The following is a 15103-nucleotide window of genomic DNA, read 5'->3' as shown; positions in this document are numbered from 1 at the left end:
TCTCTACAGTCTGGGAGTCAACAGTGGTGGAAACAGCAAATAGACCCTTCATTTTATAGATAAAGGACAGATGCACAGCAATTCTAAGTCAGCTTCTGTAATCAGAAATAGACTTGTAGAACAGATCTGGATGTTCAGAATCTCGTATCATTATATTCACAATTCCCACCAAGCCCTTTCATTTATGCAAGTACCTGGCCAAAAATATTCCTCTTTTTTTTTTTTTCCACTAAGCATTTGCAGTCAGTAATTTAGTGATTTGACACTTGAACTCCTGTTAACGATCGCTGAATACTTTTATGTAGGCATGACAAAACATGGTACAAACACCCAAATAACCACTCAAACTGCTGAAAGCTGTTATGAATCCTGTTGCCAACACAGGGACAGGAAATCTGTCATACATCAACTGGAGGGATCTGGAACACCGCAAAAAACTCCAGCACTAAGTCTGGGTTGTAGGTATGTGTGTCAGCTCCATATGACAATTACTTCTTTCTCCATCTGTGCATTAGGTTTGAGACGACATTTTTCCTCAAAGGGGAGTGAAGGAAACTTGAATGAGATTATTATCTCCCATTGTTTTAAAAACTAGGAACTTCTGCTTGAGACACCAGTAAGTTTTTAGAGGAATTTGGCAGAAGGGAGGCCCAGGCTGGTGAGGAACAGCTTCACTAACAAATTACTACAATCAAAAAGGTTTATTTAGAGGCTTTCATGAGGAACAGTTATTACTAAGAAGTGAAAAAGAGGCATGAACCAATCCATTTCTCCCCTACATCACACATTTGAGGCAGTCACACTTTGAAGGCACTATTGCAGGCAGCTGCTCAGTGAATGTCTCAACCATGTGAGGCAACACCAGGAGACAAACCAAGAGGGAAGAGTCGGGGGCAGCAGGTTTACTCGTGCCACACCTCACTCTGAACCTTGCCATGGTGCCCCAGGCTGCTCACCGGTTGGGCCTGGCTGCTGCTGCCCTGTCTCCACAGGGTGTGAGGAACCATCAGTGTCCTGTCACCAAGGGAGCATCCACAGCTTCACCTGGAGGTTGATGCTCTGTCCCTGCTGGATGCACACCACAGCAAACCTGGGCTGTAGATTTGTCCTTTAGCACAGGCAGGTGCCAGGATTCTTCCCAAGGCCCCTCTGCTTGTGCTCTCCATCCCCAAGGCTCTCGAGCAGTGCTCACAGGCCCAGCCCCGAGCTCTGTGCGTTATCCAGCTGTGTAATCCAGCTGTGCGTTATCCACGGCCCCAGCTGTGCGTTATCCACGGCCCCAGCTGTGCGTTATCCACGGCCCCAGCCCAGGCTTGGCTCAGTCCCGCTGGCACAGGCATTGTGAGGAGTCTCGGGCTCCTTCTGGCTTTAAACTAAGCACCTCCATGGCTTGCTGTTTTCCCACTGCTGTAGTGTTTCAATTACCTGTTCACTGTGAGAGCTCTAATCAGGACTCCTGCGAGCCCCCATTACTTCTGGCCCCTGCTGTGCCCAAGCCAGTGGGAGTCCCAGCAGCACAAATGTTTATCTCCGCACAATCTTCATCTCTGTCTTTGTTTTGCCTCGTTTATAAAGAACTTACTTAAAAGCAAATGACACACAATCAGTAAAGGGGAAATTAATCAGGCTGGAACCAAAGTTCTGACACGGAGTTTTAAAGGAAACAAGAGACACTGATCACAGGCTGGTCCTACAGAGAGGGGATGTCAGCACATCAGCGATAAAGTCTTTTTGTCTCAGACAGAAAGCTTTTCCCTCTCTGCTATTTCCTCTACTCTGCTGAGCAATGGGATCCCCTGGGATCTTTGGGCTGCCACAGAAGGAGTATGAGTTTTAATCAAATCTTTCTCTGCCAGTTTGGGGTCATTTTCTTCCCTCTAAAAGATCCATTTGTCCTTATTAAGGAATTACAAGAAGTCACTTAAAGGACAGATAAATGACAAGAGATTTTATAAGTGAAGGGGAAACCACATGCTGAGAGGGTTATAATTAGTTCCTCCTATTAGTGCCTTAGGTGTTGTTGTATTTCACAATCCTAATAATTAAACACTTAGTAGCAGAGTGTTAGATTAGTGTATAAACCCCCCCAGACCAAGGTGGAGGCTTCTCTCAAGGTTTTCTGGGAGTGAGCATGGAACACACACTCCTAGCTCTTGTGGTAGTGGCAGAGTTTCCCAACTGAGTTCAAAGGCCATGATCACCTTCAAAGAAACTGGAAATAGGTTTTTCCTTTTTTTAACATGTGCTGATGCTGACAACTGAGAAAAATGAGAGATTTATGCCATTATCATGGCTTTCCTTTTCAGCCTCTAATAGCACTTGGAGAGAAAAATGGTGATTGGGGAAAATTGAGGGAAGGCACATACAAAGTGCAGCCGAGCAGGTGCTGAACATCCCTTCCTTGTGCTGCTTCTGCTCTTTGCACTCCCATTATTTCATACTTTCCAAAAGTGGTGAGAAGCCTTCACAATAGAAACATCTGCTCCTGTCAGAGAAACATGGCCCGATGACCTGGGCCTGCCCAGGACCCCTCCTTGGTGCCTGGAATAACAAAACTCTCAATGTCTACTGTAATTACTGAATTCTATCCTGAATGCACAGTTCTTAGGGACATTTCTCAAAAAACAGAAGGCATTGAAAAAACGTGAATATTTGATATTTCAGATGCCCACTTTGTTTTCCCTAACACTTATTGTAGGAATCAGCTACTTCCAGTTACTCTGTGAGGTGTGAACTGAAATTCACAAAGTATCTTTTACTCTGAAGGATAAATCCCACAATTTTTTCTTCTCTGCCTGTGCCACCTCTCCCACTGAAGATGCTGCAGTAAAACCCAGCTTGCAAGAAAACCATTCTATTCTAGGGAAAATGAAGCAAAACGAGGTTCCAGAAGAGAGTGAAGGCCCTTCAGCCTTTTTCCCTGTTCCCTGGACAGGTATAATGACCCAGTGTGAGACTTGGCAGGAATGATGAAATGAATTACTAGAACAGCAAAACTGAAATTTCTAGAAGCTCATACAACATCATCTACTCTTTGTAGGTTCTTCTTCTACTTGCATCAGAAATGGAGTATTCCACAGCAGTTATTTCCAATAAAATATTTTGTGACACAGCTAACATCTGTTACTTCTTTCTGATCATCCCCAAGATATTAAACCCCCATCTTTTGAGCAACTGGAGCTCCCCTTAGCAAAATATCAGTACAAAAAAGCATTTTTTTTTTTAAACACAACTTCACTAGATATATCAGTATTGTGGGGACTGCAGTTACAAAGACCTTTTTGGTAAAATCTACTGATTATGTATAATAGTTGAATATGACATGTTATTAATAATTCTGTAGCTTTCAAATTGTTCTAAATTCTGTAAAATAAGAAAAAAGAATACTTCGGGGATTCAATTAGCAAATTATTTCAAGGCACTGATAATTATTAATGCTGCTTGAGAGAAGCTTTCCCTGTGTAGAGACAGTTCTGTAATTACCCAGGAGATGGCATAAGTAGGCCAGTTATCGACCTCTCAGTACCAAGGAGTTAAACCAAAGAAGGATTATTAATACCCTATTTGAAAACATATCTACTTTCAAAATGTGGATTTTGATATGGTCAGTGGAGAGGAGGGTTTTTTTCTCAAGAAAAAGCCCTTTCCTCATCAGCATCACACAAGGAAAGGGTCACTTAACAGCTATAGAGCAGCACTGAGGAAAAGGACTGTGAGGAGGCCAATATGAAAATCTTAAGCAGATATTCTGATTTTTTCCCCCCTTAAGCTATGTCCTTTATGTAGAAAACTTTCTATTTGTCCACTGTTTTTTTATGAAGACGAGAGAGCAGCAATGACTGGTAAGAAATATTTCAGCATTGTCCTCTCATTGTCTACCTCATTCCATCCTGTTTGCTTTTCCAAAGGGTTTTAGTCAAAGAATTTCTAAAAGTATAGAGGACATGGTAGAATCCTTTTAAAACCAATAAATGAACACTTTCAAGAACAGAGATGGAATTAATATTTGCATCTGGCCTTCAATATGTAACTTTCTAGATAAGCATTTTACATTCTGATAAATATTTTCACTATTCAAACCTATCAATCCCATAAACAGAATGGATGCTCTGCACGCTATGGAAACAGATACTTCATAAAAGAAACAAAATTCAACATCAGTTTCCCTTTCTTCGTTCAGTGTTTCAAAATACCTAATTCATGGCTCAGGGGGACATTTGACAGTGTCTAACTGCAGTTCCTGATGATATAAATGTGCTTGGGGTTAATGTGAAATTTCCTAACTTGAAATCTGCTGCCTGTCACACTGAGGTTATTGTCCAGAAGTGAAACCACAGAGAAATGCAATTAAACAAGAAACCCTTCCTCGGACCTGGGGTCAAACCCTGAAAATGCAGATGCTGAAAGTGATCTTGATAGACTTTGCATTCAGTTTTTGTTTTCCCTAGGCATTTGCAAGGTGCCACAGAATGTCATAGTTGAAACCTCTCCTCGTGAAAGGGCAAGAGCTGAGTTAGAAGAGTTATTGCAAATCAGCTCAGTGATGTAGGGGGATTTGTAAACAGCTGGCAAGGCGAGCACCACAGTTCTAAATTCTGACTTAATTACAAGGAAGTGATAAAGGTACCATGTCTAGGATTAGGGGGGATGAGCACATTAATATAAAAGAGAAGAAAAAATACTAAACTTGCCTATTTCTTTCAGAACTGAAGATCACCAGTTCATCATCCTTCCTGATCTCCATCAAAGTTCAGTGAATCTTATCCATGGATTGTGTGGGCAGGTGGCATTTTTAGTCCTTGACAGAGCCTGAAAGAAGAGATTTTAGTCTTTAATTAGGGCTTCAGGATGCTTCTTCAAGAATAGCAGTAACAGACACAGAACTACTGTTTGTGCTTTTGAAATTTTTTTGGACATATTTTGCAGGATATCTGTGAAAGGCTGGTTTGGTTTTTTTTATCCTGTAATATTTGCTTCTTGCCCAGAATAGCTTCTCCATAGCCAGAGATAGGAATCTCATGTTTAAGAGCATCCATGTTTCTGTTTTCATTTTGTTTAAAAACCGTCAGCTATAGCCAGGACTATCATAAACCCACAAAATCTCAGTCCAGTTCAGCTTGTCACCTTGCCAAGAATGCTGCTTAGATTAATACAAACACCACCAGACTACTTAATTGAATTGCATTTGGGAGAGATAAGGAAAAGAATACAAGGTGATTGTGGAAGCTGCACCAACAAATCTTGTAGAGCATGTTACAGAATTTTATATGGAAAAAATAATAGCAAACATATTACAAGGCACTGGCACTCACAGTTGCTCCTAGCAGAAAGGCAACATAAAGAAATGGCTTTTAGTGTAGATCCAGGAGTGTATCCTGGATCCTGCAAAGCTGCTGACACAGGCTGTAACTGATGGCAAACCAACAGAACCTGCCATCCCCGTGTCTCAATACTGACAGTGTAAAAGGATTTTTTCGTTTAGAAATTCATTTGAAAGCACTGGTGACAAGTGAAGTCCTATTTCCATCTACAGTGGAAAAAAATTCCCACTCCAATGGCTGATTCTTCTTTTTGTTATTTTAGGGAAAATCAGGGATGATTCTGGCAAAGCCTGAGTGATGGGATGAGGCAAATGGAGAGGATGGGGCCTCAGGCATTTCTTGGTCAGAGCATCCCTGACTGTGACCAGGACACAGCAGAAACCATGTCCTGTTGAAGAGAGGATGTTTTGAAAAGTTTATGTTCAAAAGGAGACACATGGAATTGGGAAAAAAAACAAGCTTAACTTTCCCAAAGATCTTGGAGGATGAGAAAGTCTGGACTGTAGAATCTGGGCAGCTCCTTACGCAGAGATGCTCAGAAATCACAGTAGAAAGAAGTATGTCCTCAAATCAAAATTGGAATAAGCAAGGAGAAAGAATTCTGGGATGACTCAATGCTGAAACTGGAGAGGTTAAATGCTTGTTAGCAGAGCCCTTTCATGGGCAGGCTGTAATTGCAAACACAGACATCACTGCCTCATGCATGGAAGAGTAGAGCTGCAGAATCCCTCTCCAGACACAGCACTGGCCCCTCCCAAGAAAATCAGGATCTCAGGTGCAGGAGACAGTTTGTGTTTGCATCTTGTTCCAAGAGGACAGGAAAAGGTAATTGGAGCATGCATCCATCACAGGAGCTGGGAAGCACTGCCAAGGCCAGTAATTAAGAAATGAATTCAGTTTTCTTGCTTGAAAATCCAGGTGGCTCCAAAGCAGAGTGAGAGAGCAAATACCACTGTGGTATAACGGATAATGGGGAAGGTTTGGCTCCAGACTGAACTGAGAACCTAAGCTAATGCTGCTGTATGCACGCAGCTATGGTATTTAAAATAAAGTGCCCTCAGCATGAGGGGAAAATCAGGAAGGTTTGTGTACCAGCACAACTGATCCCCAACTCTGAAAATCACCCTGTGTGAGACTCCTCTGTGACCCTGGGCTAGTGACGTGCAGCTGGATTTTAATAAACTATTCAGCAACTACCTCCACTGGAATTAGTGGAAATTAAATGTCATAAATCTGTCTGTTACATCTCTCCAGCTGTGAAATGGGAACTGTCCTTCCTGCCTCAAAGAAATACTTCCAGAGATTCTGAAGTGTTTTGACAGGGCAGCAATAGGAAGTGTGCACTTATCCTTAAACAGAAATATGAAGTTTCCTCAACTGATGCTGTGCTGATGTGCTGAATAAATATTGTCTTTAGGTTTTTTGCAATATTCAGGTTTATGAGCCAAATGAAAGCCAGGCATGGATGGTATTTTTAATGTGCTGAATAAATATTCATCAAGATATTCATCAGGATATGCATTTTAAAGATCCAATATTATTTATAGTCTGTGCTTTCATGTAGAGAAGCCAGTTATATGAGAAATGAGGAGGAAAAGTGACACCTTGCTAAGAGGTTGCTGGATATTTGCTAACAAGACCATGATGAGGGTGAAACAATCCTGTGCTTGACTTGAATGGAGAGTGTGGGAGTTGAAAAATCGAGATTTATTTCAGTAACATGTGGAACTTGGATGGGTAACTTTCGGTATTCGAATAGTTTATGCAAGATACTGGCAAACATCAGAGTAAGACATTCACAGAAACAGGTGAAAAACCCAAACACACATATCTACTGATTTAAAATCCCAAGATCTTTCAATGTAGGTGGTTTTAACATGGCAAAGGAACATCATTATTGGGATTTTTTTTTAATGCTCAAGAAAGGCTTTTGCAAAGCCAGTAGCAACAGTGTCTCTCCTTCCCCCAGGACAACTCAGGGATTGTTTTCAGTTTGTGCTACAGTATACATTCCATCATTATTTGCCTCTAAAAATGAAAAATAGGTCAAGAAATTGCAAGGTGAATGAGTTAATATATAAGCCATTTCCATATTCAAGTGCTATACAACTGAATACCTTCCATTTAATTATGAGGCAGTAGAGTCGGTGCAACGTGGTGACATTAATCATTACAATACTGAAATTTTGTTACCATGGTGTGTCTTTTAAGAGGAAACTATTTTAAGATGTAAATTAACTTTGCCTTAGAATTTCCCTCCTCACACTCTCAGACAAGCAGTAATCACAGTTTGTAGGCTCAGAGACATTATTAAATGTTCTCATCAGAGCTACATCCATCCTTGTTTTGGCCCCATTGCAAAGCCTTCCCATTTCCTTGTCTCTTTTCACTTTATAACAGATATTTTAGCAGTCAGGGGATGTTGTGCAGTGACAGCTACGAGCTTGAATATCCTTTATCTAAAATGAAAACTCATAAAGCAGGCATGAGTTCCCTCCCTGTGGCCAGCCCGACTCTCAGGGCAGCAGGATGTTCTCAGCCCTGTTTGTTCTCCCCTTGCAAAGGAACACAGAATTTTGTGCACATGCAGATATTTACTAGAACCTACCCATAAATCCCACAAATCAAACTGAATCTTCCCCCAGCACTGCAGATCCGTCTACATCACTCCCAGCTCTTGGGTTTATGTCTTAAGGTGTAATTTAGGCTCTCAGAGCTGGACAGCAGCACTGAGATGATGGACTGGGGCGATTTCTGGAATCAAACCAACTCCTGGGGAGACAGAGCTGGGAATAAAGCCTTGGATCAGGCCCAGGTTAGAGATGCTGAGGAAGCATTTCTGGCCTGTGCTGAAGGTCTGCTGGAGAGATGTGGTCAGGGAGCAGGCAGGAGGAAAAAGTTTTTTTGGATGTGAGAAACTGGAGGAGATGATATCTTTTAGGCAGAAGCTTGTGATTGTAAATCTGTATTAAAGTCATCATGCCCATATCCACAGAGCTGAGTTTTCCATTGAGATGCATTTGGTCGCTCATCCTGATTGTGACCACAAAACAGTCCCTGGAAGTCAGACTAGATTATTGTTATGGCTATGAAGCAAATATTCTGTTACTGTAAAGGGCAACCATTTTGTGCTTCCTGAGCTGAAAAACTATTGTCAATAAGTTACGAATTCAGACTAGAGCCTGAGGGAGTCAGACACTCAAATGCCATTGAACTTCATAAACAGCTGAGTGCTTACATCCTTTAGGCTCCCAAATCCTTCCCTTAAATTACAAATCTGGTCTATAAACACAAAAATCTAATAGTTTGAAAGAAAGGTTTGCAATAAAGTATAGATCCAGCCTAAATCCTTTGTTCATGAGTTGCTGATCAATATACATAACTCCAGTGTCAGCTCATCACTTGCAAAATCCTTTGACCTTGAACTGTTTTTACTTTTTAATTTCACTTGCTTAATTTTTTGTTGCCAACTAGCTGAATTGAAGCTCTCTGAAATAAAAAAAATCATATTATTATTATTTCTATGTTCACTGGCTCTAAGCAAAGTGGGCAGTTCTGTATCTTTTTGCTTACAGTCAAATCCCTCTTGCAGAACAGTTGCAAAGTTTTCTGTGTAGTCATCTGAAGCACATTTTCAGCCTCTAATCTCCTGCTGGAGTGAAATTCAAAGCACAATGGACTGTGTGGGATTCCTTTCTTGGATTTGTTTTGCTTTTAGTGGAACTTCAGCATTTCTGCCTTTTGACTGGAATCCCTTTGTCCTGTCCCACCCATCAGAGAGGTCATGCCAAGCTCCTTTTGGCACGGAGATGCCATTTTGCTGTGAAAAAAGGGAACTGCATGCAGCACACTGTGCATTTGCATAACCTCTTTAGTAAGAGTTTGTCAAGAATCCCTCTCGCTGTTATTTCTGTATTGTTCTCTGTCTCGCTGAGAGAACAGTGCAGTTTCTAAGGATGCAAAATGATAGCTCTGTCTGGTGTATGATAGAATATTAAATACATTATTAAATCCAGCTACTTCTGAGAGAGTTCTTCCAGTACTTGTCACTTAAGGGTTTGTTGAACCCCCACAAAGCACATTTTCAGAGAACTGAGCACAGTTTCTCTTGCTAAGAAAATTTTGAGGTGCCTTTTCTCTTTTTCTCACTTTGGTTTACTGAGATGATTATCAGACATGTAAACAGGTTTTATTTTGCTAAATATCAACACATTCAACTGCTTCATTACTTTTAGCTTCTGATCTTAATCAAGATTTGAGCACAACATACCTCTGGAACCTTTAGCAAAATACCAGGTGTCTTTTATATTCCCTGAACCTCTATTTATTAAAACACTTTCACAACCATGCAGGGCAGCTGAGGGAAGAACCACTACTTAACCAAACATCCATACACCTGCACAGAGATTTCTGTCTATTTTCTACCTATTCTGAGAGGTCTTCTGCATATTTTAGGTTGGCACTGAGATGCTGGCTGTGCACTGATGGTTGATGATGTCGAGGTGCATCCACACTGTTATAAATACATATCATATTATTAGCTTTTTGCAAATATTATAATGAATGTTATATGTATAAGATTAGAAAATGTAGCTGTATTAATATAGTTTCCTTTATTTCTGTTATTGATGAAACTTAGAAATAGTGGCATAATACATATATGTTAAGATATGGCATAGTATTAAAACAAAAACTACTTTTGTTTGTATAACCCAAAGACTGAAAAAGATAACTAGAGACCCCCCTGCATTCATAAACTATCTTATCCAGATGAAGACCACCTGACCAGAGTTCTGGGGGAGGAATTTATTGCATTTCTGGTATCAGAGAATGTAAATCTCAATGGTGCCAAGAAGATTGATCTATTGGGATGGGGGCAAGAGAAAACTAAACAGAAGAACACCAAAGATCCTAAGATGAATGTATGAATATGTATGAGAATTTATGGATATGTAGTAGGGTTCTGTTTTTAAGGGACAATCCTTTGTTAGTAAGGTGTGCTCTCTTGGCTGAATGCAGAGACACCCGGCCGTATCTGTATACTTTACTTTATTTTTATCTCCTAATTGTCTCTTTATTAAATTTTTAAATTCTATAAAAAAAAAAATATGTAAACCTCATTTTTCACCCACACTAAGGTGGGAATTCCTGGCTGGGCTGGGGTGCTCAGCAGGTGGCACTCAGTGTCTGGAGCACACAGACAGTGATGGTAGCTCTTTAACCAGGGAACAGAAGGCAGCCAAGCTCGCCACGTGCAGAATTAACCGCTCAGAATATGTAATCACTAACTGCAGATCAATTTAATTAGTGTCCTGTCGCCGTGTGCAGCCACCCTTTTGATCTATATCCCCTCACACAGCTCTGCTGTGGCTGTCCCAGGGTTCACAAAGAGGAGTCAGAGGCTGGGAGTGGAGCCCTGGCAGTGCTGGGGTCAGCATGGCTGTGAAACCCATCACACACGGCTGTCAAAGATGTGTTATTGCCCCAACACTGGGGCCATCCTCTGTTATTTCCCCCTGTCAGAGATACTTGCAATAAATTTAAAATGTTGAATTATAAATAAATAAATGAAACAAAACTATACATTTATTAAAATTAAAATTAAAAAAAGGTAAAGAATATAAAAGAATAAAAGCCCTTTGTTCCACCTGAAGTGGGTGCTGATAAGCAATCACCATTAACAACACGCTGTTGGAAACCTGTTGTACAGACAACATTCAGCAGGGTGTAAGACACTTCCCAGTTTCAACCACTTCAGATTTAAGATACAAATGCCCCTGTATCTTAACAATCATTGCCTAGATTGTTGGAAAAAAACCATATCAGCAACAAACTCCAGTTGCTCTCACTTAGCTTGACTTTCCAGGAACCTAATGGAAAAAATAAATTGTATTTTGTTTGATAGATTAGCTGATAAGTCTGGCATGAAAAGGGTTGCACAGAGCTGTTTTGTTCAAAGGCATGAGAGAAACTGATTTTAGAAATGTTACATACAAGGTTGGTCACAATGAGAGTGGATGCTGATATTGAAAATGTAATATCAACAGAAATAAAGATTAAATCACTAGGCATAGTTTGATTTAAGAGCAATGCATGTGAAGATACCGTGATTTTTTTCCCCAGAATGTCTTAATGAAAATGTGGATTTCAAAAGGATTCAATTGATCCATGTATTGAAATTAGTAGGAGCTGAATTTCCCAAGCTGTAGCTGTGTTTCAGAATTCTACCAGAACAGCTGGACCTGCAGCATCCTTGTTCTGTCCGTGATGAGAATATTTCTCATGCACTGGAAATACCAATCTGGCCAAGAAACATCCTTTAAGATCCACACTAAAATGTGGAAAAATTGCAATATTATTTGGCCACAGAAGTTATTTTAACTTCCATTTTATACCAGGAAGTCAAAAAGTGGTACAAACAAATGAGTTCCCAGGAAACTCTGCAGCAATTTGCCCACTGGCCTGTGGGGAAATCCTTGTGCTTCTGGCTACTCACATGCAACCCATGTCCCTTCCTCCACTCCCTACTCCTCACTATTGATGACATGGATTTTGAGATTAAAGGTGGGCCAAGGGTAGAGGGTGGAGAATGGGATGAGATGAAGGAGCTGCGGCCTGGCTGTCTCACAGCACTTGTATTCTCCACAGACATTTGGGAACATCATTCTCTGACATAAAAACAAACTACAAAATAGCCCCAAACCAAAGCAGCTGCATTGGTAGATGGGGAAACAAATCCCATTTGGAAAATATACAAGTTCTGATGTTTTATACAGACCTGATTATACTGGCTGATATTATTGATGTTGACAGCAATTGTAAAGTGAATTTGGAGAGATTAAGTGTACAGGGGCATTGTCTGTAATTTTTAATAATCCTCTTCTCTTAGATCCTGAAGAAAGGGAACATTATTGTTGTGGATGTATTAATGGAATCTGCCTGTCAAAATAATGAAATTGAAAAAGCTTTTATTGGGTATGTATATCATAGAAATGTTAGCATTATATATGTCCCTTGTGCCAAATGTATTACCACAGCAATAAGTGGAGAAACATCAACAGGAATACAGTATATAATGATGCTTAAAAATCCCTCACATATTGACATTGCTATAAATCTAGCCAGGTCTAGGAGCCACACTCCCCCAAATAATTTGCAACACTTTCTATTAGCATTTAACATTTATTGTTTCTTTCATTTCAAGTATTATTCTAATAGGAAACTACTAAGAGGTCTGGAATGCAAATCCAAAGCCTTTCATGTCAGGTGCAGCATTACAGAACCCATTTCCTCTCCTTAGCAAACCTGATCATGCAAAATGTAATATATCCTACCCCTTTCCATCATGAGGTGGAGGTTTTCCATGAATGATTGGCCAACCAGATACAAGACAAATTCAAGATGAAATCCAATTGAATAATTGCTAAATACTGTAGTCAGAAAAGCAGGTAACATGCATCATAATGCCGAAGTTTTGTGGGAGCTGTAATGGATTCTCTTTGTATATTGACTGCCACCGTAAACTCTGTGGCAGTCAATAAGGTCATGTTATTGCAGAAAAATGTAGAATGAATCCAGTCTTGGTAAAATACAGACAGTAGTTATTTGTTTGCTTCAGCAGAAGTAAATTATCTCCAAATGTGACATGCATGTTTTGGGTAAGTTGTTGAGAAAATAAAGTCAGAGAAGAGGGACTAAAATGGCAGCAGGTGCAGAAACACCTGGACTGCTCTGCTGAAACAAAGACAACACTGAGGGAGAAATGAGGACTACAAGATATTTCACCATCAAATTGTTCTCCCTGTGTACAGAGACCAGGACAAGAAGTGTAGCATTTCACCTTTATGAAGGGAAAATGAAAAGAGTCAGTTTTCTAATGTTGGTAAGGGATCAGATTGCCTAAGGGTACAGTGGAATCATCACTGAATAATTTAAAACACATGTGGTAAGAATGGTAAAAATATCCCTGATAATCAAGAGGAGAATGGACTAGATAAAGGTACCCACACTGTCACCCACCTGTGATCTGCAAAGCCACTGCAAGTGGCTTAAAGGAAATGTGGAATCCCAGAGTGAAGAGGACTTTTGGATGTCTTTTAGTGCAAAGATTTTTTTTTCATGGGTAGTAGACTTTGTACTGGTATAACTATAACATTGTATACTGGAACACATCTTCACACACACATTTAAAACACTGTACTATAACACAAGTTTAAATGAATGTTAGGAATCAGAAATATTTGTTAGGACAGGAAACTAGACATTCTTTTAACTTTTGGAATGGATTTCTGAAGCAATGACTCAACTATTTTGTGTGGCTTTAGTATGCACACACATAAACTGGATCATATATCTGCAGGAAATTTACATTCCTGAAGATGAAGGATTTTGTGTCAGTGTTAAACAGTGTGTGATGTACAACACCACCACCCCATCTCCAGAATTTATGTTCTAGTTAGGGAGTCTATGATCAGGAAATTCTAAACAATGTAGGAACAAATGAATGTGTCAACCCTTAATATCAGGTTAGAGAGTCAAAGTCAGTCTTGGTAAGGTAGAAGACACCTTTTTCTCATCCAACCCTTCTGAGAAAATGAAATCAAAAGTTGGTGCTGCAGCTGTAAATTGACAAGTTAAAAATGCTGTGGAGCTGCAGCAGCAGGAGCGGGGAGGGAGCATCTCCTTTGTGGCAGAGGCTGAGTGGAAGGAGAACCTGCGTGAAGCACTTAGCAGTGTCTGCAGGTGGGGCTCTTCAGAGACGCTTTTGTTTTCCCTCCCTTCCAAGAATGATTAATTCCTGCCTCTTAAGTGTAGCCCAGCTGTTTCCCCTCTTCTGCACTGAGACCATGGCAGGGATGGGGCCCTGCAGACTCTGGGCTGGGCTGGCAGCGGTGGCTCCTCCTGCTCCTCAGTGCTGATCCTGAGGAGCTGGGAAGGGCCGTGCAGTGGGAACGTGCTTGGCTGACTCTGCTTCCAAGTAGGAGAGGATGCACAGGGAAGTCCCAAAGCCTCCAATTCAATTAGTGAACATCCCTGCCCCCAGCAACAGGGCTGAGCTACAGCTGGTACCAAAGAGGGGCACTCAGATGTCACTTTGCCGCTCGTGTACACGTGTAGTGATTTGTTCTTGTATATGTGAATATTTCAGAAATGCCTAAAACACTTGAAAGAGTTACTCTGCCTCAGCCTCACTCCAGCTGCTGGCAACCATTAGGCTGCTTTTCTCCTCTTTGTTGAACTGGCATTGCTGGGAGCAGCACCACTGGCACGGCAGTGAGTGACAGGAGATGCTGCGGGAGAGGCACTAATTGGGGGAAGCAGGAGCTGCAGCCCACGGCTCACCGGGCAGCTCCAGGGAGGAAAGGGACTTGGGAAGTGACCTGGACTGCTGCTGATGGGGAAAGGGCAAGGCAGGAGGGCTGAACAGAGAGAAAGGACACGCCTGTGTGAGTGTGTGACCCTGAGCAGCAGCACAAGGTCGTGTTATCAAGTCAGCTTTTTTCCACGGAAGGAAATGATGTGACTATTCTTTTTGGATTAAAAAATGAGAATTGCTGTGGTGCCTACAAGCATGAGAAGCTTATTTGCATGCCCTGCCATCTGGAACATTACCTCCCTTTCCATCCTGGGTGCTGTCACATTTTTCATACCATGGCTCAGTTCTTGCTAGAAAACCTTCTGATGGACCACTTCTTTCTTTATCCCATCACGGATTACATTGTGCCTTCCTCTTGGGAAGACATTATCCAGATCTCTCTGGCAATTACAGCAGCTGCTAAAAA

This window comes from Parus major, chromosome 20, assembly GCF_001522545.3.
Source record: "Parus major isolate Abel chromosome 20, Parus_major1.1, whole genome shotgun sequence".
Classification (NCBI taxonomy): domain Eukaryota; kingdom Metazoa; phylum Chordata; class Aves; order Passeriformes; family Paridae; genus Parus; species Parus major.
Note: the sequence above shows the minus strand (reverse complement) of the source record.